Source organism: Leptinotarsa decemlineata, unplaced genomic scaffold (genome assembly GCF_025532065.1).
Source record: "Leptinotarsa decemlineata unplaced genomic scaffold, Ldec_3_MD MMD2_tig00026328_RagTag_RagTag, whole genome shotgun sequence".
In the NCBI taxonomy this organism is placed as follows: Eukaryota; Metazoa; Arthropoda; class Insecta; order Coleoptera; family Chrysomelidae; genus Leptinotarsa; species Leptinotarsa decemlineata.
Genome location: NW_027412688.1, coordinates 12,122,282 through 12,149,442, shown reverse-complemented (window position 1 = coordinate 12,149,442; position 27,161 = coordinate 12,122,282).

Below are 27,161 nucleotides of genomic sequence, written 5' to 3'. Positions count from 1 at the left end.
AATTTTTAGGTTTGACATACCAATTAGTGACCAAGGAATTATCAGTTATATGGAAAACTCTTGTATCAAAAAAGGAAGCGTGTGATTATTCTCTATTCCGATAGTGAATTTAAATTTTTCATCATATGCATTGACAACATCAAGAATTTCATGAGATTTGGCATGAGGTATTGCACAAATGACATCGTCAACGTTTTTTTTTTTAAAAAGAATTTTCACAACTCACTTTAGGAAGTATGTTTCCAAAAAGATCGTCCACTACGTGTTGAACTATATTTGGAGAAATAGTAGCACCCATTGGTGTACCAAGAATTTTTTTATAGTATTTACTTTCGAAAGAAAAATATTTTGAGTTGGAGATGAAATCAATTATTTCAAAACATTTTTGTTGGTTCATTGTACATTTTTTATTCATCACTTCATCTTTTAATAATATTTTTCTCCACAAGATTCATAGGTATATTGCTAGAAAGTGAAATCACATCAAGGCTGATCGGAATACCTATAACCTGCAGATAATAATTTTTCATTCTCAAAATTGGAAAAATCGAACTGTTGAAAGTTCAGTAGGTAATAAAAATCAGTAAGCTTATAAAAGTGAATTAAGAATGAAGATAAAACTTCAATGTCGAATAGATCAGAGGTCATTGCCCAAAACTTTATATTGGCCGTACGTGAAGAATACTTTTCAAAGAATTAAAGATCTTAATAATAGTTTTGGGAATTTGAAGGCCAATTCCTTATTTGCGAATGATATTCTGAGGGTAGAGCACGAGTTTAACCACGATAATGGCGAATCACACTTTCAATAGAGGAGCTTGATATTCTTTGGAATCAATAAATTTGGGAATGTGTAATATTCACAGGATGACCAAAATGAATTGACTTCAACCCTTTTGTTGAATTTGCTGGTAATCGGTTGGTAAAATTTACTCCATAATATTCATGCCTAAACTCTGCGGAAATTATCAATCATTGAAGTTGGTAGAAGGTCAAATGATTCAAATTGTTATATTACATGGGCTGAAAAATTCCGGGCCTTAGAAAGAAATCGCGGTTCATTCATTCAAAATTGGCATTATTCATAAACTTTATCTTCATCAAAAGCCACACAATCATTCCAGCGTTGCTCTGACATTTCCATATCACGTTTGAAAAATGATTTATCTTTTGAGCAAATTGAGCTTTAGTTTCAGCAATAACCTCTTCATTCGAGCGGAATTTCTCACCGGTGAGCATTGTTTTGAGGTCTGCGAATAGCCAGTAGTCGTCGAGAGCCAGAACTAGATAATATGGCGAATGCGGAAGCAATTCTAAACTTATTCATGCAATTTTGCCATCTTTTTTTTTATTCATGACAGGGTGCATTGTTTTGAGGTCTGCGAATAGCCAGTAGTCGCCGAGAGTCATAACTAGATAATATGGCGAATGCGGAAGCAATTCTAAACTTATTCATGCAATTTTGCCATTGTTTTCTTCGATTTGTGACAGGGTGCATTGTTTTGTGGTCTGCGAATAGCAAGTCTCGAGAGGAGCCAGAACTAGAGATTATAGCGAATGCGGAAGCAATTCGACGACTAATTCATGCAATTTTGTCATCGTTTTTTTATTTGTGACAGGGTGCATTGTTTTGAGGTCTGGGAATAGCCAGTAGTCGAGAGGAGCCAGAACTAGAGAATATAGCGAATGCGGAAGCAATTCGAAGACTAATTCATGCGATTTTGCCATCGTTTTTTTCATTTGTGACAGGGTGCATTGTTTTGAGGTCTGGGAATAGCCAGTAGTCGAGAGGAGCCAGAACTAGAGAATATAGCGAATGCGGAAGCAATTCGAAGACTAATTCATGCAATTTTGCCATGGTTTTCTTCGATTCGTAACAGGGTGCATTGTTTTGAGGTCTGCGAATAGCCAGTAGTCGCTGGGAGCCAGAACTAGAGAATATGGCGAATGCGGAAGCAATTCGAAGACTGATTCATGCAATTTTGCCATCGTTTTTTTTATTTGTGACAGGGTGCATTGTTTTGAGGTCTGCGAATAGCCAATAGTCGCCGAGAGCCAGAACTAGAGAATATCGCGAATGCGAAAGCAATTCAAAGACTAATTCATGCAATTTTGCCATTGATTTCTTCGATTTGTGACAGGGTGCATTGTTTTGAGGTCTGCGAATAGCCAGTAGTCGATGGGAGCCAGATCTGGAGAATATGGCGAATGCGAAAGCAATTTGAAGACTAATTCATGCAATTTTGCCATCGTTTTTTTTATTTGTGACAGGCTGCATTGTTTTGAGGTCGGCGTATAGCCAGTAGCCGCCAAGAGCCAGAACTAGATAATATGGCGAATGCGGAAGCAATTCGAAGACTAATTCATGCAATTTCGCCATGGTTTTCTTCGATTCGTGACAGGGTGCATTGTTTTGAGGTCTGCGTATAGCCAGTAGTCGATGGGAGCCAGATCTGGAGAATATGGCGAATGCGAAAACAATTTGAAGACTAATTCATGCAATTTTGCCATCGTTTATTTTGGTTTGTGACAAGGTCCATTGTTCTGAGGTCTGCGAATAGCCAGTAGTCACTGGGAGCCAGATCTGTAGAATATGACGAAGGCGTAAGCAATTCGAAGACTAATTCATGCAATTTTGCCAACATTTTTTTAGATTTGTGACAGGGTGCATTGTTTTGAGGTCTGCAAATAGCCAGTAGTCGATGGCAGCCAGGTCTGAAGAATATAGCGAATGAGAAAGCAATTCGAAGACTAATTCATGCAATTTTGCCATCGTTTTCTTCGATTCGTGACAAGGTAACCTTTATGAAACAGCACTTTCTTTGTCTTCAAATGAGGCCGTTTTTTCATCAGTTTGTCCTTCAAAACATCCCATAACACTGTATAATAGTCGCTGTAGATAATTTTTCCCTTCTCAAAATATTTGTTGAATATTATACCATGCGCATCCCAAAATACTGATACCATAACCTATCCCGCCAAATGTTGTGCTTTCGAGCACTTTGGACAAGGTTCACCAGTTGCTCTTCACTCAGGCGACGATCGATTTGATTCCAAAGCGAAGTGATGGATTCTTGTTCCGGTGACGTATGTAAAGCGTTCTATTGTGTTAGTCACGGTACACTGCTTCGAAAACTACAACAGTATGAAATAAAAGGTGTAAGTCTCAATTGGTTTGAATGCCATTCAGTCAAATTGTTAAAACGACTAGTTACTCTGAGGAAGGAAAAACAAACCGTGGAGTTCCTCGAAGCTCAGTCTTTGGTCCACTATCATTCCTTCCGTGAGATATGACATCTATTGATATTGAAGGTGAGTTCACACTACTCGCTGAGGACTCTACAATCTTATGGTACGATAAAAATCGTGAAACGAAACAGAAATTAATTGTGTTATTAGCAAAATAAAAGATGGTGTGACACAAATATTCCCAGTTTCAATATATCTAAAACAATCGTAATTTGCTTCAAATGTTCCATCAGCAATTCACAAGTTGACAACATCAACAAAATTTCTGGGACTAATTATTGACAATGATTTGAAATTTGAAAATCATATCAGGTGTCTCAAATCAAAGTTGTCCTCTGGGTCTTAGGCTGTGAGGTTGATATCTTGGGAGTAAAAATTTGCTAATGCCAAAGTAACATATCAGTCTCTCATTGAATCTCACCTAAGACATGGAATCCCTTTCTGGGGTGCATGCACTGTGACAATTTCGCAATCATTTTTAGTTATACAGAAAAGAGCTGTACGTTTTCTGTGTCAAGCAGAGCCCCGATATTCTTGCAGACCACTGTTCAAGAAAAATAATTGAAACATCCAAATCGGTTTTCAATTAACGGAAACGCCACTCGCCAAAAACACAACTTTAATTTGCCCATTCCCAAATATTCCTTCAGTAAAGACTCTTTCATTTATAACGGGTTGAAAATATTTAATCACTTTCCATCGCAACTAAAATGCGCATGCCATAACAAAAACTTCATGGTAAGTATTGAAGGATTTTTTGTGAGAGAGCCTATTACGATTTATCAGAGTACTATCAAGATACTTTTTAATCTGACTTGTGTCTGACTGTCAATACATTTTATGTAATCAATATTGGAAATTTTCATTATACATTTTTATTGGCTATTTTCCTAAAGTTTTGTAGTTTGCTATGTAAATACAAACTGTTTCTGTTATCGTTTCTGTCCCATTTTGTCGTATATACATATTCAGTATCTACTTCAGAATTTTATTCAATACACTAGCAATGTGTATTATTTCATAGTGCATAGTTTCATCCGACTAAGTAGCGATAGCTAATATGTGTTATTTTGTTTGTTTTTTTTTTAATTCTTCAACCAAGCTTTGTCAATAAGATTTGAATCTTCAGAAAGTAAAGCATTATTTCAATTGTGACTTCACATATTGCAACATTGCATTTTTCCTTATTATATTGAGTGAATCGGAAAAACCTTAAATTAATTGAAATTCCATTTCATGCGAGTTATGATTCCATAGTTATTAATGGTTTCAATTAATATTTAATAACTGTAATGAAAGTTATTAATTTGAGAGCCTCATAGAGTCTATTGTTGGTTAATTTTCTATGTAAGATCAATACATTGAAACATATCAAGGATCCAATTCTATTTTTATTAAAATTCATCTTTCAAGTTCTGTAACTTTAAAGCAATGGTTCATATAGTTTCAGCTCATGAGAACTTTGTATAGCAAATTAAATGTTGTACAATGGCTTCGCAACCACTTTTCCTAAAAATACACCAGAAAATCGAATTGAAGCAAACAAAATGCTATTTTTGAATGGAAAAGAAAAAATATAATTCACTTAAAATTTTTTACAACGAAAATATTTCTTATTTCTATGTAATATCAGATTTTCAGGTAGTAAAGAAGAAGAAAAAATATTACTCACTTGTCATAACTTTTAAACTGTTGAAGATACGATGATAGACATTCAAGAAGTTTTTATGAAGGATTAGGTGATATTTGAAATGAATTAGAGACCGTTTGGGTGGCTCCAAAAAACAATAATAATCAATTCTATTCTTTGGTCGAAAACAAATTAATTAGAAATTGTATAACTTTTTGAAAAATCAAGATAAAAATTTCTTTCCAACGGGACTATTATTTGCAATGTTGGGAAAACAGCATGATGTATTCAAATGTTGAAATTGATAACAAATACTTTAAAAAAATATTTCATGTCGAATACCGTTTTCAGCGCCAATGCATCCATGCCGTAACTGCCATGCACCCAATTTTCGGCGTTAAATTAATTATTATAAATTAATAATTGGAGTAGAGTTCCAAGAGTTAGGACGTTTCAATTGTGAATTTCTTCCTAGCTTAGGATCCTTTTTTTAAAAGTTATTGAGAAAAAAAATTGAATGTTTTTTTTAATCTCAATTCGTTAATAACAATTACTTTTTTATGTGCCATAAAATCAATTAAATACATTTTCTACGTGTCATTTGGATTCCAATGAGCTATAGCTCATATTTCTAGGAGCTTCAGTTCTCTTTTACACGAATTTCAACTTGTGTACCAAACTATTTCTTGACAATGTGCTTGTTATAGTACGAAGTTTGTTCTTCGAATAGTCAAAGGAAGAAGGGAAATTGGTTTTGTAATAGACCTCTTTCACCAATTGAGCAGACAATGCTTCCAAATGAAATAATTCAAGATATGACAATTTCAGCATCTGATGAAAGTCATCGCGATGACTCCATATCGGCAGCACAAGAGGTAATTATGAATTTTATTTCTGCTAATTCGTTTTTTTGTGAATATAACAAATGAGAGTACCACTTTCAACCTTTTTAAGGCTTGAATATATTTTTTTGCAATCCATTGTCACATATCGATGCAAAAAATTTGGTTTCATATGTTTGAACCAAACACTGCTCAGAATCATCAAGACGTTCTTATTTTTGATCAACAGTAAGCTGGCGCGGCATCCACTTCGAACAGAGATTCTACATAGTCAAAAACTCATTCAATATAAAGCCATAAGGTTTTTTTGATATCTTCACAATGTCAGCTAACTCACGCAACTCCACTTTTCGATGATTCAAAACGATTTCGTGGATTCTTTTATGTTTTCTGGTACTACTGCCTCATTCGGACATCCACTGAGTTCTGCATTATCGATGTATCTACGACCATTTTTGGAGTCAGCAAACCAACGTTAAATTGTTGGATGGAGTTGAGTCTATATAACACTTTTCAAGCTATTGCTTCGCTTGAACGGTATTTTTCCCCCAAAAAGCGGTGTAAATTTTAAACACGAAATTGTTGATCCATTGTTTCAAAAATAACAAAAGTAGGGTCTTTCTTAGCACAAGGTCAGTACTAACTGAAAAAGCGGTGAATGCAATAAGACAAGCGCCATCTATGTATAGTATTCAAAGAACTAATTATTTAGGTAGAATTTGGTCAGTATATAAACACGCCTGAGAAAGGTATTGTATACCGGTTTTGTAAATTATTCACTGAAAATCTCACAAAGAAGTGTTACTTGAATCACACGATAAAAGGACAAACCTCGTTAGTCCTTAGTTCGTCTTTCGTATGGGGGCGACAGCTGATTAACGGAAAAACAGATTTCAAAAACATATTTTTAATGAATCAGTATATGAATGGAAAATTAATCAATTCATGAATGAATATACACTGCATTTATTTAATGCCCTCCCCTTTTATTTTTTGAACGGGTCAACTCAAAAAATTGAAATTTGGGATGAGGAAATGAATGCATGAAAACTTTATTTTGAAGTGAAATTGACCGATGAATCTTTCAAGATGGCGACTGGGCACCATATGGAAAAAAAATTAAATCGAAAGGGGGGTCTCGTGACACACCTTTTTGAAGTTCCTGACGAATGCTTTGTAACCCTAGAATATAATGTCAATATCTTCAACTACTACAAAATGGCGAAACTTTTAATAATTGCCTGAATACATAGACATTCAGCTACATAGTATGAGGAAATAAGCTTGAGGTTAGTTCAGAAGATGCTCGAAATAGTTGCTTTGAACTTCTTGACATATGAACAGCCCATCCGATATTTCACGCCGAACATTTTCGAACACAGTGACGTTAATATCTCTACAAATATTTATTATTTTCTGCCAATCCAACGAGCGGGAAAAGTAGTATCCAAATAGTTTCTTACTTGTCTGGAGTGATGTAGTCGTGATCCATATTGTCAGAATACAATATCCATATCGAATTCTTTAGGATTCGCTTCGACGATTTCAGTGATGAGAGGGTGAACAGTAGTTTCCAGCATATTCAAATACAGTTCCCCTGTTGAATTTTGATCAATAAATAGAGGTTTTACAATATAGTTTTCCAATATTCCTGCCCAAACGTTAATTTTTTCTGGATATTGGGGGTGAGTGGCGGGGGATCACTGTCTCTCTCTTATGGGTGTTTGACAGTCCCCCGGTGCAGACCACACGGCACTCACCCAGTAAAGTTATCGGTCAACCACCCAATCCCGCATCTGCGGGTAACAGGCGTTGGCCGGTTTCAAGCTAGATGTGTGGGAGAGGTGTCTCGCAAGAGCCCTCGGCGGTTACTCATCCAACGCTGGAAAGGTAACTTTCCTAACATGAGTGCCCTTCGGGGTAACGTAAGGGTATGCGGTGCAGACCACACGGCGTACACCCAAAAGTTGTTGATGAACCGCCCTATCCCGCACCTACACGGGTAATGGGCGCGACATCTTCGACATATGATGTGTGGTAGAGGATGCTCGAAAGAGTCCTCGACGGTTACTCATCAAACGTTGGAAAGGGAACTTTCCTAACATGAGTTCTAGGGGGGAGGTGAGTGCCCGCTCGCGGCTGGAGGCTAGAGAGCCTCACCTCCAACTGGCGTTGGCCTCTTAGGGGCAGCGGCTCCACTAGCGAGTAAAGGGATACGGGGATGCGGTAATCCATTCATGGATTGCAGCCCCATACCGAGGCACTGGACGGCTTATGCTGTTCCGTGATCCTCTCCTGCTTCTGTACGGATCCGAGCGTTCGAGGTGTCGAGGCTCTAGTATCCGAGTCTAGTCTTGGAGGGCACCAAGGCAGACGCTTGAGGTGTCGGACCCCGGTTGGACGGAGCTACTAGTATCCGAGCTTAGGACCCCGACCGGCCACTTCCGGGACCATATTCCCAATTGATTCGGCATGGTTGGCGGGGGCAGGTGTGCGACGCGAGCACTCTCTGGCGAAAGAAGAGCTTAGTTAACTTGTACGAACGTTCGGTCGAACGCTGCCGATGGTCCTGTCTCTTGGTTAGCCACACTAAGTAGATGTAAGGAAGCAATTCCGGGTTCGGTGAGCGGGAGGAAGCCCTGCGAAATCCTGTTGGTGTGGAGTGAGGGGCGGTACCCGCAAGGATTTCCCGAAAATCCACCCCTCCACATCCGATCGCATCCAACGCCAGGGTGCGTCTGGGGGGCCTAACCGGCCCCCCAGGCCCCCCGGTGCGGTCGTAACTATGACTCTCTTAATGGTGAGGGTTGGTGTCACTGCAATAATGGCAATTTTGTCAGTGAACATCGCCGTTAAAATAATATACATTTGTCACTATAACAAAAATTGTGGAGATAGGTAGGATGCCTTGCAATGGTTTCTGTCATGATTTCACAGAATTCTGTTCTTCAATCAGGGTCATCTTCAGTTAATTTGTGTACCATTTTGTCTACCATTTTGTCTACCATTTTGTCTACCACACAGTAGAAGTAGACACCTCACAAACATTCGCGACGGAATAAGTAGACTTCTCAGGATTTATTACCATCTCACTAATTATTTGCACTTGCTGTTCTTCCGGAATGGACGGATGACCTGGGGGCTTTTTGTTATGTACACTACCCGGTAGTCATGAACTTGGATACAAGTTCAATCAAATATTTTCTACAGATAGGACGATTCGGAAAACGTTCATTGAAAATATTTTTGGTCTCGTGAAAGTTACGCGTCGAACCGTAAATAAAAATCGCTCAAATTTTTTCTTCCAATGGACGAGAATTGACCATTTTACAGATTTAAACATGATACCTTTCTGCTAAAAGAGAAGATCCTAACTGAATAATGATATTCATTGTTGTACTGACATTTTTTGTCGTTTTTATAAATAAAAAATAACTTAACGAACCTAATAGGGTTGTTGTAATTGCCATATGACAGATAAAACGAAATATTTCCAGAAATATCAATATAAATGTGTTTGTCTCCAGAAAATTATTAAGTGTTCCGTCATTTTGTAGTAGGTGAAGATTTTGACTTCATATTCTAGAGTTGTGAAGCATTTGTCAGGCGCTTCAAAAAGATGTGTCACAAGACAACCCCTTTCCATTAATTTTTTTCCCCAGATTGCCCCCAGTCGCCATCTTGAAAGTTTCATCTGTCAACTTCACTTCAAAATAAAGTATTCATGCGATAATTTCATTATCCCAAATTTCAATTTTTTGAGTTGATCCGTTCAAAAAATAAAAGGGGGGACTTAAAGATATGCACTGTTTAATAACGATAAACGATAACGTTGTGTATCGTTTCCGGAGAAGGAATTTCAAAATGAAGTCATCAAAAATATCAGATCAACCCCCTGGAGTGCAGAGTGCACTTTACGTACTATTCGACTCGTCGAGCATAGAGCAAAAGCTGGCAAGTGGCCACTCTTCACAAAACTCGAGCGAGGCCAATTCGATCACCTCGAAATCGCCGAGCGCCACCAGGCTGCTTGATTTATTTATTTTGTGCTGCTTTCATGCAACGAATCGATCCCTTAAAAATTTTATTATTTTCGGTTTGGTTTATAGCCAGATTATGGCCTGTGATAAACAAGTGTTCGGTCGAGGAATACATGGAAGTCTTAAATAAGAAAACACTCCTGTTGCCAGAGCCATAAACTAAATATGTTTTCATGAAAGTTTCAGTACAGGGTTTTCTTGTTTATGTCTCTGTGTTAGAGGTTCAGGTATTAGTTTATTCTTTTTGTGGGGCTCTGAAGGAAAGATTCATTTTCAATAATTGATAGCTAGTTGAGTGTTCGAAGTATTTATTGTTCTGTATGGACTCTGGGAAGACACATATTTATTTGAAACCATATAGTGAGGACATTGGTAAATGTATTTTGAACCACATGTTCAATTTGATGAACATATAAACTGATGAAAAAAACCGGAAAAATCTATTGAAACATGTAGGAAAGACTGGGGTGAATAAGCTACTGAATACTAGTCCAATCTGACGACTGAGCTGTGAATTAAGGAATAGAAAAACATGAGTGTTCTGGGAAATATTGTGTATTAAGTTGATGAGAATACTCACATGGCAGGCGGTCCTCGATTAAAGACAAAATGTGAATAATGAAGAAAAGTACTCAATAAAAGTAACAGCGTAAACTCAAGCGAGAAATAAATGGAACCACCTATTGGCGTGACATCCAAATCAACTTACGAAGTTTTTATGACAGTGTTGGTGGTATAACCAATTAACCGACAACTGCGGTAGCATAAATTTGGATGTCACACCAATAGGTGGTACCACTTATGTTTCGCGTTGACGCAGTTATTTTCATTATTGAGTACTTTTCTTGGTTATTTAGATTTTGTCTTCAATCGAGGACCGCCTGCCCGGTACTAACGATTCCCAACAGGCTGAAACAGGTGTCTACCAGTGGCTCTTACTATTTGTGGTGAAGAAAGTTTTTGGCTCTCTTCTACTCCATTTGACACAGAAAAATGTGGGAATCTTCCAAAGAAAGGAAGGAAGTGATCAATTTTTAAGGAGTAACTTCATACATAAATATATAGATCATGCAAAAAAGTAACTTTCAGACACAAACTGGAAGTGAAAGCTTTCTTGAAAGAGCTACTTTCATAATAAAATTGAATTACACCAAAAAAAATCATTCGAAACAAATACTTTTATATGAACACTAAAATATACAGAAAACACTTTTCTCTACTCAGTTTGTATTCCAAACATTCGTTATGGAATTAAATCAGATATCATTCACAGGATCTCCACACAATATACTGAATGAAATGTTAAAATTTCACTTACATGAAACATTGTCATGCTTACTAGCAGACATCGACGTTTCTCCGTAAGACATTTGCCGTAGTGCTCTTCAGTACCAATCTGAATAACATTGTTAGAAAAAACACACAATCTATTTATAAATTTCGATTTTTATGTCACGGAATGGGCTTGATCTACTTATGTCAACGATGACATCGTAATGACATTAATTCACTTATTTGATTGCCAAAAAGGAATCTTGTTTCATTTGAGAGGGTTATATTTTTAGGAGTGACTAATTTTTGGAAAAAACGTTTTTCGCTTTCTACTACTCCATCCATCTTCCAACATTTTTCTGTATCAAAAAAATTTCAAAAGATGGAACTTTATACAAAGATGTGTAGATCCTGCAAAAAGTAACTTTCAGACACAAACTGGAAGAAAAAGCCTTCCTGAAACAGCTACTTCCATATAAACACTGAATTACACGAAAGAAAAATAATTCAGTGTATCAACACTGAATTATTCAGAAAACACTTTTCTCTACTCAGTTTGTATTCCAAACATTCGTTATGGAGTTGAATCAGATATCATTCACAGGATTTCTACACAATATACTGAATAAAAGTTAAAAATTCCACTTACATGGGAAAGTGTCATGCTCAGTGGTAGACATCGATGTTTCGCCGTAAGGCACTTGCCTTAAGGCTCTTCAGGAAGGCTATTTCTTTCAATGTCTGTCTGGGAGTTACTTTTTTTGCATGATGAACACATCTATGTATGGAATTACTTCTCTAAAAATTGATTACTTCCTTTTTTTTGGAGATTGACACATTTTTCTGTATCAAGATGGAGTAGTAGAAAGCCGAAAACTTTCTGTCCCAAAAATTGATCACTCCTGAAAATATAACAATTTCAAATTATCTGTTCTCTCGATAGATACAGTTTTCCATTACTTTAAATGTTTCAGTAATATTACTTTCTTACAAAAAAGATTTGAAGCTTTCTAACTATTATATGCGAGCGCTTTCGATAGCAGACTGTGCTATCATCTTCATGGCTATTGATAGTGAAACATATTAGGAATTACTAACCGAACTTACAAGGTGCAGTTTACCCATTTTCTGTTCGGGACCTTCTGGTTACGTACCATAACATTTCTTTGCAACAATGATGTTACGAGGACTGTCATATCAACTGAAGGTGATGTTTCCCAACATTAGGTGGGTAAAAAGTTAGCTTTATGTCATTCAGTGGTTTCAAGATCTTGGAACCGCTACCAGCAACTGAAGAATGTCCATAGGAAGCCAGGTCAAGCTCGGCGGAGGTCCACTACAGCCCAAGAAGACAGGTGTTCACGTCTAAGTGCCCTCAGATGCCGATTCTCAACAGCCAGGGAGCTACAAACTCAGCTGAGTCGAAAAACGGGGACCCAAATTTTTGACCAAACTGTGCGAAATAGACTTCAAAATGTGGATCAAAATCTAGACGACCAGTCCAGGTACCTCGGCTCAAAAAAGAGGAAGAAACACACAGACGTTGGCAGCTAAGGCATTGATGTAATGTACTCTTTTCTAATGACCCCAAATGTACTCTTCCTGGTAATGATGGTCATACCAGAGTATACAGAAGAAGGAATGAACGTTTTATTTTCTGTTGCTTATCTTAAACATTTCTATTTGGCGATGTATCAATATTGGTGCGGGATGGAATAACACCCAATGATCTTTGTAGTCATGTTATATATAGTCTCCCGCAAAGGATTTCACATCGCCCAAAGATTAATGAAGTGTGGGATGTCCAGATACGTCATAGAGCAGAAGTACATAATTTCATTTTGATATATGATGGGGCCCGTTTCCACTTTGCAGGGATCGTGCGTCAGTACCAACAAGCTCACAATATCACCTGGTCGGGGTGGCCAGCTTGCTGCCCGGATACGAATCCCATCGAACATATCTAGGATCGCCAGCAAAGGAGCATCCGAAGCCGTCAAAATCAACCCACTATTTTGGATGAGTTGGAAATTGCTCTTCGAGAAAAGTGGAAGCTCGTACCTCAGAAGGCTCAAAAGAGCCATACCCCGGCGAATCTAAGCTGTGAGATCTATCTTATGACACAAGATACTTAGCCAATAATTGTAATACAAAACCCATTTTCAAAACGTTTTTGTTATCTTCACCTGTATGTATGTATGCATGTTTCTTTGTTTGTAACTCTCAAGCTCGGGATCTGTATTTGACAGATTTATCGATATTATTTTTTTATCTACTCGCGGGCAGATGGCGTTGTACGTTACCTCTTTGATATATCGATTTTATTGCTTGATCTATTCGCTGGCAGGTGACGCTGTACGTAACCTCCTTGATATAATTCGAAATCACTTTACATGTATTTCTTTATTTGAAAAAAATATTTTTTCATCAACACGCGCTCCTGCTGCCTTATTTGTAACCTTCCTTTGCGCGCCTGCTACCTTGGGCTTGGTAGCTGATTTTCAGGCTACTTCTCCGGAATCGGAAAATATCATTGGTCAACAATATGGCTGATAGATCCCAAAGTTTGGATGAAATAAATATAGTTTGAAAATACTAAAAAACAAGCTTTCATAGCATACGAAAGTAGTATTTTTCGTTCGTTGTTTGTTTTAAGCTTGTTTAAAAAATATTTTCAACTTTTCACTTCGATGTTCTTCAAAAGCGTGTTTTTCAGTTTTTTAAACTATATTCATTGTTTCACTGTTCATTTCAATAATTAAAGGGTTTTAATTTTGATTTTGGTAGTTCTTTGATTTTCTCACGTATACCCAATACACAACAAAAATCATTCAACATGAATTTGGTAGCCATTTGCGTTGCCTTCCCACATAATATAACACATAATGAGTTTTTTTACTGTTAAAAAAATTACAAGTTAATAAAAAAGTGATTTTTCAATTGTTTTGCGATTTGTACAACTTCATATACCTATGATGGATAAAGACGTATTATTATCATTATTTCAAATATTAGTTATTCACATAATTATTATTTTTGAAAAATAATAATGAACGAAGGCACAGCAAACTTCCACAAATCACATATTTTGTGAAGCTAGTACATTCTTTCCTGGCAATCCTTTTCATCCCCGCGACTTATAGAAACGAACTGGATTCGTCTCACAGGGAGCAAGTGAAATCGATATCGGAGAATTTTTGTCGGCGGAAAACCGCCGTACAACAAATTGCCACTAATGGATAGAGGAATTCAAGTGACCACCTACCGCCTCGAGCCCTTGCACTTGTTTTTTCGACGTGCTCGTTTAAGCTGTATCGCGATACTTAGTCAGCACAAACTCGAGAGCACTACTTCTCGCCGATTCTTCTCAGTTCGCCCACGAGTGTCTTTGTTGAAGAATAAACCAGCTACCACTTGAAGGGGATACGTTGGCAAATTTTACTTTGTGACTAATTACTTCTCCGTCACATTCCTCCTTTGTTTCTGCTGCTGTCGTCTGTTTTTCACATTGTTGATTGAGTGTGAGGGACTCCCAAGGGAGACTCTTATTCACACATTCATTACATTCTGAAAGAACGGAGCTGAATTTCCATAAAAAATCAGCAGGGTGCAGTAATTTTGGTAGTAAACTATAGCAAAAAATTCAACCTCAAATAACTATTCAAATCTGTTTCAAATCTGTTTTTCCGTTAATCAGCTGTCGCCCCCATACGAACGACAACTCTCAAAAGTTGAGAACTTGTGCGAGCTAAGGACTAACGAGGTCTTACCTTTTAACGTTTGATTCCTAACACGGTTGCAGAATCATTCCAGCTTCAACCAGATAAATTCTCTCGAGAAAAATATCTGGTCGAGGCGGAAATCGAACCCACGATCTTCCGATCGTGAGTCGGGCGCACAACCAACGCGGCCAAATATCTGAACTAACCAACGCAACACTAAAGTTCACTCGTTTTGCTACAGTCAATCGTGACAGAAGATTATATATACCAAACTTCTTCCATTAGCAGATTATTACATTTCCATAAGCAGATTATTATTATAGTCTACTCCTGTTGTTCAGTTCTTTGAATTGCAGGGATAGTCAAAGATGATCAGGATAGTTAAGATAGACAAAGAATAGTCAGTTCTCTTGGTCGAGGAAGACATTTTTCCATATTCATTCATTTTTCAATTCAAACTGAGATACAAAAACTATGAAACAATAATTATCAGCACTAGAAATCCAATGTTTTTTATATACCGTTTTGATTCCCACCTTTTTAGGAACTCTGTTATTTTGAGATTTATCAGTCCTCCTCTCAATTCTGCCTTCCACATTGATTAAGATCTCTATGTTTTTTTTCACCAATTCACTGGTTATTATCACTCTTGGAATAACTGAATGTGACATCTCCATACATGATCCAACCGTCTCTGTTGTTTTGTTCTTATTGTTGTCATCATAATGAAAATTTGCTTTAACTTCACCTACTTATTCTCAGAAGTCACAGTCTATTTATGTTTTCACTTCCGAATATTTGAAATTTCTCTCTGCTATCGATTTGAATTCTTTAACAGTATTATTGATCTTTTTGTTTCTCGTTAAACCTATTTTTGGTAGCCTGTTTTCTTTACAGCTGTTCAAATATTTCTCGTTTGTGTTTTTCAATTATATTTATTGAGTATTTCAGTGTTTCCACCTTATAGGATCCTCTTATTCTTCTTGTCCTTATGTTCACTATTTCTTTTTTTGAAATATTTCGCATATGCAGTATTTTCATATTTTTCCTTTTCAGATTTAATTGAATTATCGTTCTCATAAACTTTTTTTGAAAGTGTCTAACAGATTGTTCAATGTCTCTTGGTTCACTAGCGGTGGTCTACAGGTTTTTATAACTGACACTTCGTCTGCTACTTTGCTGCGATGCTCAGCAGGAAACCGTGAAAATTTCATTAGTTATTCATGGAAAATACGTTCCCACATGAGTTCACATACCTGTCATATATGAACTCATAAAACACTTATGGATAAATTATACCCAAACTGCAGAGGACACAATATATGTAAGTATAGTAGCATCAACTAGTCAGGTGAACATTCAAAAAATATTCAAAAATATTTCTTTGAATACAAAATATTAACAGCTTTCATAAGTGACAATAATTTAGGCAGAAGTCTTTTTAATGCAAAAGCTGAATGAGATAGAATGAAAAAATCAGGTATATAAAGAATAGAGTGTGGCGAATGCTCTGCAGTATATACAGGTCAAACCGATAGAAATTTTGACGTAGGGCTCCGTGAACACCTCTGTTTTGACAAAAAATCTACAATGTATGATTTTTTTTAACAAGAAGGCTTGCATTCCAGTTGATATTTTTTTGTCGAAAAACCATGAAGTATGTTTTGGAAGAATTTAAAATCACTCCATTATTCAGGCACCATTGAAAGAAATGTTCACCGCATACATTACTCAGATGAATGCGTTTGCCCAAATTATCTTGTGATATCATATGATTTGTATCGTCGGCATTAATAATGATTTTTTGAGGGGAACTACATAATAAAAATCATGTCCTCAACAAATATGATAAAAAGCAGTGGATCAAATATTGAGCCATGGGGTACACCCATAGAAACATTGGTTGATTTTGATTCGCATGAATTCATCGTGACAATCTATTCGCTACTCCACAGTATCGAATGCTCTACTGGGATCAAAATATAGTGCAAAAGAATATTCCTCAGTATTCAACCTAATATGAATCACATTACATAATTTGTTCATAACCGATTCTCTAGATTTTCCAGTCCTAAATCCATGTTGACAGCATTTTATTAATTTATTATTTTCCAAGAAAACTTTTCTAAACGGAAATCGATTATTTTTGCTAGTTGACTTTGTGAGCATACATTCCTGTAGTTAGTTGTAAGTGTCTTCCTTGGAACCTTTCCTCTTATATATCGGTACTGACTTTGAATCTTTCAATATACACTCCAAAAAAGGGGGGCAAACCGCGGACAGGTGTTTCTGGCTATTGGCCTCATCAACGCGGTGTATCATGCACACTGGATGAAATCTCTATTTGTATTTATATCCTGGACCCGGATGTCATGCAGGTAGCTATAGCTGCCTACGTGGTCATGTCAGATATAGCCTGAGAATTCTAGGTCTTCCAACTGGAACCACAAATGTGCGGTTGGCTTCTGTTGTTGACCCCGTGCGTATGTGTTGTTTCCTGCTTTTGGCAAACAAGTGTTGCCCATCTTTACACTTGGTTGCACCGCGTTGATGAGGCCAATAGCCATAAACACGTGTCCGCGGTTTGCCCCCTTTTTTGGAGTGTTGTGTCCACGAATTATTTCATTTTTGATTTGTATCATGCACACTCGATAAAATCTCTATTTTATCTCTATATTTATATATATATATATATATATATATATATATATATATATATATATATATATATATATACAGTGTGTCCAAGATAAGGATCCTAAGCATGGGAATCTCAGTACCTGTTGGAGATACAGCTTAGGTTAAATTAGGAAAAAGTTGTGTTCTTCAAAGCTTATTTACATACCGTTTAGAAACTTGGAGAATTTTCATGGCCTGCTGAGATATTTGGGAAAAACGAGAATTTGACAATATCAATTTTATTTTTTTCTGACTTTATTTGAAAAGATATCAAAAAACAAATAACACTTTTCCATTGGCACTTTCAAGGTACTACACGATGGTATTTTTAGATTTTATATCCGACGTTTCGTTTTCAAGAAACCATCATCAACTTTATTTTTTTATATGACCCGAAACAAAAGTACACCCTGTATCTGATTCCATTTTTTATTACGAATTCAACGATGTATCACATGCTATTGTTTTCTTTTTAGTTTGAATAAAAATTACATTTTTTCTATTTTAAAAAAAATCTTTAAGTAGGCGTTGCAAACAAATGCTTTGACGTAAATACCTGTCACCGAGCCTGTCAAATATTATTTAATTACACGATAAAATAGTAATTGTCGTTGTTGTTAGCCTGTTTGTCGAGTTGTTGTTTTAAGAGTTATTGTTACTGTTGTCGTTATTATTGTTTATTGTTGAATAGATAATATTGTGTTATTATCGTCGAATATGCCGGGTGAGCATTATAGCCATGAAGAAAAGTTTGACATGCTAACGTGCTACATTTTGTGCCACAAAAATACTGTAAATACAGCAGCAATGTATCTTAATACATATCCAGAAAGAAAGCAGCCATGTAAGTCCATTTTCTTAGAGCTGGCTCGAAATTTAAAAGAATATGGTTCATTTGAAAAGCCTGTTTTATCTCGAAAAAAGGAATCTTCAGAAGAAGCCCAAAATAATGTTTTACAAGCAGTTGTTGAGAACCCTGAAATATCAACTAGGCAAATCGAAAATAATGTAGGAGTAGCCAAATCCACAGCTCAATTTATTTTGCGTAAAAATAGATATCACCCCTATAAATTTAGGATTTGCCAAGGACTTAAACCAGGGGATTTCGAAGGGCGCCGAAATTTTTGTGAATGGTATACACGCGCGTGTGAAGAAGATTATAATTTCCCTTCAAAAATAATATGGTCCGACGAAAGTATGGTCACTAATAATGGTATCTTCAACCGCCGCAATACGCATTACTGGGCTCAGCAAAATCCGCGTGTTAAGAAAATATTAAGACATCAAGAACGTTTTGGGTTCAATATGTGGTGTGCAATTTTAGGAACTAAAATACTAGGTCCGTTTTTTTACTATAATTCTTTGACCGCCGAACGATACCATCATTTATTGCAAAACTATGTAGAAGACTGTTTAGATAATTTACCTCTGACACAGGTCAATAACTGTTGGTTTCAACAAGACGGTGCTCCTGCACATAATTCTAGACAAGTTCGAGAGTATCTTCCGCAGCGATTTCCTTGAAGGTGGATTGGAACCTTTAGTGAAGTGTCTTGGCCAGTTGATGATGGTTTTTTGAAAACTAAACGTCGGATATAAAAACTAAAAATACCATCGAGTAGTACCTTGAAAGTGCCAATGAAAAAGTGTTATTCGTTTTTTGATATCTTTTCAAATAAAGTCAGAAAAAAATAAAATTGATATTGTCCAATTCTCGTTTTTCCCAAATATCTCAGCAGGCCATGAAAATTCTTCAAGTTTCTAAACGGCATGTAAATAAGCTTTAAAGAACACAACTTTTTTCTAATTTAACCTAAGCTGTATCTCCAACAGGTACTGAGATTCCCATGCTTATAAATATATATGTATATATATATATATATATATATATATATATATATATATATATATATATATATATATATATATATATATATATATATATATATATATATATATATATTATCCACATATTATCTACATTTCGTGGGGGCAGATGATTTTGATGTGAAAGGGTCTTCCTATTTGCGAAGAGATCCAGCAGTAGGCGTCATCCATTAGGGTGTCGCGACACCGACGCTAATTTTTTCAAACGGTAACCTAGATTTGTCGATACGTTTTTGGATTCTGCAATAAATTCTGAATTCAACCATATAGCACATTTGTAGTTTTCCTTGAATACTAATGAAAAAAGGCAATTTTATTGCATATTATAAAGAGGGCCATGAATAAGTCAAAATGAAAGCAATAATACGAGTTTGATAACATGAATCCATCAGTTATGATTTCATTATCTGTTCAATTTTATCTGGTTGCGTATTTCTGTACAAATTAAAATAAATATTTCAAATTATCAAAAAATTTGTTACTTTGACCATAACTCGACTAACATGATTGAAACGAAATCAATTAGTGATAACAAGAATCATTTTTGTAAGTGTTCAAACTGTTTCCCTCCACGTAGAATACAAATATTCCCGATTCGTGACAGCTATAAGCATCTCTCGCGTTATGGAATTACAATCATTTGTGATACCATTTTTCAAATCCTCTACATTTTGTGGACGTCGCATATAAACTAAGTCTTTGATATATCCCCACAAAAAGGAATCTAGTGGATTAATATCTGGACTTCGAGCTGGCCATGGTATTGGACCCTTATTTCCAATCCATTTCTCATTAATAGTATCATCCAAATATTGGGTAACTATTCTATAATTATGTGGAAGTGTCCCATCTTGTTTAAACCACATATCCAGTCGAGTTTGTATTGGTAAATTCTCCAAGAGATTCGGCAACACATGTTGTAGAAAAACCAAGTACCTCTTCCCATGAGGTACTATCAAATATACACCAATCATTAACTCCCCACACAGACTAAAATCTCGTTTATTGCACCCAATGAGGGTTCACGTCAGACCAATAGTGACAATTATGTTTGTTTATTATACCGTTGTTATGGAAACGGCTTTCATCACTCCATGATATTTTTTCAGACACTGATCATCATCATGAATACGTGTAGACAACCATGCAATGAAGTTCAATCTCATATCAGCATCTCCTGAATATGGGAATATATTAAAAGTGAAACATGAAGATTATTACCTGGATGTAGTCCTTGAACCAAATGTATTTTGTATGGATAGGATTTGATTCTTGACAAAATATATTGTATTGACGATTTCGAAATGTTACAATGCATTGCTACTTATCTGGTAAAACTATGGTAGAACTATATGGTAGAACTATATGGTTCCAACACCATTTGATCTAGCACTGCAACACTGTGATTCTCATTAGTAGCGGTTTTTGTTTTTTTTTCGCTTCCATTCATTAAAACATCCATTTCGTGCCAAAGATTTGGCTAAGCCAGCGAATGTTCTGTCTGACGGTAATTTTCTGTCAGGATAACGATTAGCGTATATTCTCACTGCTTCTGTTGAATTCCTTCTTGCTTCGCCATAAATACATATCATATCCAATTTATCTGCATTTGAAAATTGAACCATTTTTCAATTTCACGAAAAACCAACACAAAACGGAATACACTTTCTGACAGATCGATAAATATATTATTGCATTCATTTTATTCATAGCCCTCTTTAAAATGCGCAATGAAATTGCCTTTCTTCATCAGTATTCAAGAAAAACTACAAGTGTGCTATATGGCTGAATTCAGAATTTAATGCAGAGTTCAAAAACTGATTGAAAATACTGGGTTACCATTTAAAAAATTGGCGTCGGAGGTGCGACGTCCTAACGGATGACGCCTAGTGTTGGATCTCTACGTAAATAGGAGGACCCTCTGACACCAAAATCATCTGCTCTCACGAAATATGGATATTCTTCTTCATTTTTTAGATATTATATATATATATATATATATATATATATATATATATATATATATATATATATATATATATATATATATATATATATATATATATATATATATATATATATATATATATATATATATATATATCCTAAAATCTGATGTGGAATTCTGGTTCCTGTGGTCATGAATACTTGTCGATCCGGACATCATTTTGTTGGGGAAAATTTCTTTTTATTGGTCATAAGTAACCTGAATTTGGCCCTGCCTATTCGAACCATCGGTACCAATTGAAAATTACTTAGGGATTGTATTCAAAATCCATAGTGGAATATGTATAAAACTGAAAAAATTATTTCACCTACGTGAAATTCGATGATTGTGTATGAACGGAGAAGTGATATCAAATCGACCAGAGCCGCAAAAATTGTAAAGCTTGAAAACACCAAATTTTTTTCGAAGGAAGAACTGAGCCGGATTGAACACGAGATTGGCAGTCACTGAAAGTCATAAGTGCAGAACAAGATATTTTGAACTTTCTATTCAGTAGCTCTCACCAAATTTTTAATCTTGCAAGAATTAAAAGCCTTCCGAAAACATTGACTTATAAAAATGACATATGTGCTTCGTTATACAATTGCTTCTTCAGGCATAGTGGAAATCTCACTGAAGTGTTTCTTAAAAACTTTGTTTTTTTGAAGAAAGAAATGAGTCGAATCGAATAAAAGACTGGTAGGTTCTATAGAAGTAATAACATTGAAATTTCTAAACTTTCTGTTGAGTGACTGAAACCATAGGTCAAAATTTTACCAAAACTACAATCCCACAAGAACTAAAAATCGTTCAGACATATTGTTTTTCTCTAAGAAATAATAAAAACAATTTTCACTACTGAACAGGAAGTTCAGAATCACCAGTTCTGTTACTTTCAGTGACTGCCAATCTCCTGTTCGATCTGGATTAGTTCTTTCTTCGAACAAAATAATGTGTTTTCAATCTTTACAATTTTTGTGGAATTGTAGATTTGGTGCAATGTCTTGAACCACAAAAAAGAAGTTCAGAAACTACGGTTCAGCAGATATTACTTCCATCTCTTCTCAGTTTTATAGGCATTGGGAATTCAAGATTATGACTCTTTCATTCCTGCTTCATTTATATTCATTATAAACATTATGATTTAATTGTATTGAAACGATATATTCGCCACTGCCATTTCATTATATTCTCCTGCAACTCAAACCACGTGTACCTTTCTCATCAACTATACTACCACAAACACAAGTATGAGAAACACAAATAGATGAACCTATCCTAGGTCCCACTGCTATTCTGAAAGATTCATCGTCTAATAGTGTTCCAAGAGATGCAACAAGTAAAGTATTCAGCCAAGCACCAGATTTTTTGATCATTGCTGCTCTCAGACGAGCCTTATCGTATACACTTGTAGATTTCAGAAGTTTATCAGTTATAATGTTCAGAAGAGGTCGGTTCCATACACTCTGTATTTTCTTTTTATCTGTAGGAGGAGCAATATTAGTTGTGGAATTCCAAAGTGATTCACCTTCAGAATAAAAAACGTCTTTGATATTGATAAATATGGAAGGAAGGATGGAATCGATAAGATCGAAAACACTATTGACGGATGACAGAAAAGTTGGTAAAGCCAAGGAAGTAGCCGAACGTATCTCTAATCCGCCAAGGTTTACAGGAAGAGTTGCTTGGAGCCATGAATCATTACTGAAATGATTGTTTGTAACATATTCCGTCGTGTGGGGGAGTAAATTATCAAATTCGTCAAGCTCTAACTGACTTGAACAAGTGGGGGAACATCTGAGGGCGTACATGAGTTTTGGAATCACCAAACAATTTTTCAAAAGAAAAAATGCAACGTATTTTGAAAGTTCATTCAATCTGGTGGTCAACAATTTGAGTGATTCCCGTTTTTCGATGTTTAAAGAGAGGAGCACCCAGAAGACTCCATTTAGACTTTTCCAAAATTCTTATGCAAGGAGCCAATATCAAAATGGATTTGGAAATATTATTCGGAGTTGAAAGAGTAATCAATTCGCGTTTTTTAAAATTTAGTTCGAGTCCAAGATGTCTTGAATGATCAATAATTTTTTCTAAATCCTTTGAAACACTGTTTTCATCGCCAGCGATTGAGCCATCGTCCAAATACCAACAATTGAATTCGGATGATAAGCTTCTAGTGAGTTCGTTGATGGTCAGACAAAAAAGAGCAGGTTCTAAGGGATCACCTTGTTGAACACCTCTCTCAGACAGAATCAGATGTTCACCAAAACTCAAATGGGAAGCTGATTTATAACACTGACTTGAGAAGGGATATAATCCTGGAAACGAATCTTTAACCTTACGAAACATGATGTTTTTTATTTTCAGGAAAATTTTTTAATCGGGAGTTGGATGAAGATTAATATATCTACGAGCAGCATGAGCTACAGCTTCACATCCACCTGCAGTACCGAAACCAAATTGTAGTGGACGTACCATCGATCCTAGTTCGTCTTTAATTCTCATACAACCAAGTTTAGCTACCAATGGACGATAAAAGGTACCGACGGCAATCGGTCTTACTCCTCCATCTTTTTTCCGAAGAGCACACAGTGAAGCGCCAAAAACGATAGGACAAATTTCTGGAGAAACCCTACCAGTGAAAATGAAGTTACATAATTTTGTAAGAAGAAAGAAGTTTCTGTCCTGAATTTTCAGAGCTGTGACTAATGAGGTCTTGCATATGACTAGGGCGGAAAGAATCGAAGCCACCAGCAGAACCAGAACGAAAAGATTTAATTGCCTCCGATACTGTTGTTGTGGAATTCACGATCGGAAGGTCGTGTGTTCGATTCCCGCCTCGACCAGATATTTTTCTCGAGAGAATTTATCTGGTTGAAGCTGGAATGATTCTGCAACTGTGTTAGGAATCACACGTTAAAAGGTAAGACCTCGTTAGTCCTTAGCTCGCACAAGTTTCTCAACTTCTGAAAGTTGTCGTTCGTATGGGGGCGGCAGCTGATTAACGGAAAAACAGATTTTTTTTTTAACTTCATGTTCTGAAAATTGGAACACCGGAAACTCTGAAAAATCGTGTGGTAGTTGCGAATCCAGAGAATGTGTGGAGGAATCTGATCGAGGGTATTTTGATCGGAGAACTGAAAGTGGGGATTCATCGTATTCGGCCAACGTATCACTTGAGCTCAAGATTCTGATAGCTGACCCAATGTCACCATCAGCTATTTTACTCAAAACAAGCTTAGAAAAGTTTTGGTTATATTTCCTCTTATCGATCTGAGATGGAATGACATTGGTTTTGGAATTAAGAAGTTTGATGTTTTTCTTTACGAGAGATGCGAGAGAAGATCTACGGGAGTCCTTGGAATGTGGGATGGAGAACAAAGTATAAGGGAAAGTTAACAAGTTTTGTCAGCTTGTTGGAGAATTTGTATGTGAACATTCTTCTATAATTTCGCAAAGGGCAGAGGCAGAACAATTTCTTGCAGATTTGGGAATCCTTTTTATAATGTGACTGGATCGTTTCAATAAGGACAATTTCTCATGAAACGTAGTATTGAATGACGCATCTTTATTAGAATGAGGCACAGAACAGAATCGACAGCTTGTGTGAAAGCTGATTCATTCAAAGAGGATTTTGTATTAGAAATTTTATGAACTCTACTATTATGAATTTTGAGACCTATCGTTGTTTCAAAGGATTTTTCACAAATTGTACAGAATTTGTTATCAAGAGAAAGGCCATCGTTAGCTGTCATTGGAATGAATGATATACAACTACGGTTCAAAATGAGCAAAATATGTGGTTTATATAAAAAAGATTCGTTTTAAGAATACTTAGCTTTTAGTTGAACTGGTCCACTTGAATTGAATGATTTTTTCACCTCCTGAATTTGACGAACTTAATTTAAAATATGACAGTTGTCAGAAAATTTCTTCAAATGCAAATATTTTCCTCATTTTGATGAAAACTGCAAATTCTGTGGATCTCTCTCATTGTTATGAATTGTGAATTATTTCGGCAGTGAAAAAAACAATTTTTTCACGGTGAAAAACGTTTTCACGATGAAAGTTTTTTTTGACATATATGACATACGTTGTTATTTCAAGGGTAAATTTTTTCTGTATGAGATTATTTTGTTCCTGAAACATATTCAGTTCTGATTTTACGATTTAATTTTTTGAGACAATTGATGCATCAAATCAAGACTGTTGCATAATTATAAGAGTAATTTTTGTATATGTTTTTCTGTGTATTTTTGTGTGAACACCTATGTGAAACCTTTATATATTTCCATCACCTGTAAGAACTTTATTATAATGATTAATATTCAGCGAAGTGCAAAACAGTTATGCAGTGTGTCAATTTTAAAACTTACAATGGGTTATATCTCACGAACGAACGCTGATATCAAAAAATGCTCGAAACCGTTTCTAGGATAGTAAGGTGGAACTGAAGTGACATGAAAGAGAACTCATCCCCATCAACCCCCTAGGTCCCACCCACCAAAACACAAAAAGTTTGAATTGCAAACCCCTACTTGTGATACATCATTGAAAAGACTATGAAAAATGCTATCCAATGGTATAAATAATAATTGTACAGGGTGGAGTAATAATTGTGAAACTTCGGCTTGAATGTAGTATTTATTGAGGTTTTTGTTGGACTGCAAATTCATTAAAAATGTCAATTGAGTAAATGATCAGAGTAGGTTCCGCTGTTTTGTAAACAATAATACAGCCTATTTTCAAATTCTGCACGAACTTTGGCCAATGTTGTTCTAGTAATGGCGCGACATGCTTGCGTAATTCTTTCTCGCAATTCCCCAAGTGACGCAGGTTGAGTTTTATGAACAACTGGTGACCTCGGTTTCCACTCAATGGGACCTATCCTTCCAATCCATTTGTTGGGATAATTAGTATCCAACCAGTGCTTAACTGGAGCTGCATAGTGAGCTAGGTTGCCTTGGTCACCCCTTTGGTTCTCTAATTCATGCACAATTAAAGGTTCGATGGTGTTTTCTATCATATCGAGATAAATTTCGCCACTTAAATTACCTGGTATGAACAAAGCACCAATTATAGCATCGCCCAATATTCCTGCCCAAACATTCAGTTATTCAGGATATTGAGTGTGACCTTCTCTGAATCGATGCGGGTTCGCATCACTCCAGTACCAACAGTTTTGTTTATTTACATTACCATTCAGCATAAAAGTACATTCATCAATGAAACAAATATTTTTTATCATTCTCGGTTCAACGCGAATTCTTTCAGTCATGAGTTCACAAAACTCAATTCGTCGGTCTGGATCATCATCGCCTAGTTTTTGAACAATTTATGTTTTGTACGGGTGAAACTTATGTAATTTCAACACCTTTCTAACAGACTCATGTGGAAGTCATGTCACTGCAGATACTTGACGTGTTGATGCAGTAGGCTCCATTGCAAAATTTCCAAGGACCTCAATTTGGGTTGTTTCATTCAGTAATCTTGGGGCATTCCTTTTTTATTTTGCACTGATCCCGTTTCTCTTAACTTTTCAACTAAGTCGCGGACGTACACGTGACTGTGAGGCAAATATGAAAATTATCTCTACGTGCTCAGGTATACTGTGAACCATCGTGACAACTACAGCTGAATGACAGTACATATCGTACGAATGATGAAAACTAATGACATTTAAAAGTCTCAGACAAACCAAAATTATTAACTGTGACAGAACCCAAAAATCAGATATTTTCAACTTGTTCTGCGAAAACGGCAAATAAAGTTTTTATTTAACGAAAAAAGTATCGACGGACACTTATCATTTAAAATGATAATTCAAGAGGTAGCATTACAAATAAAAAAGTC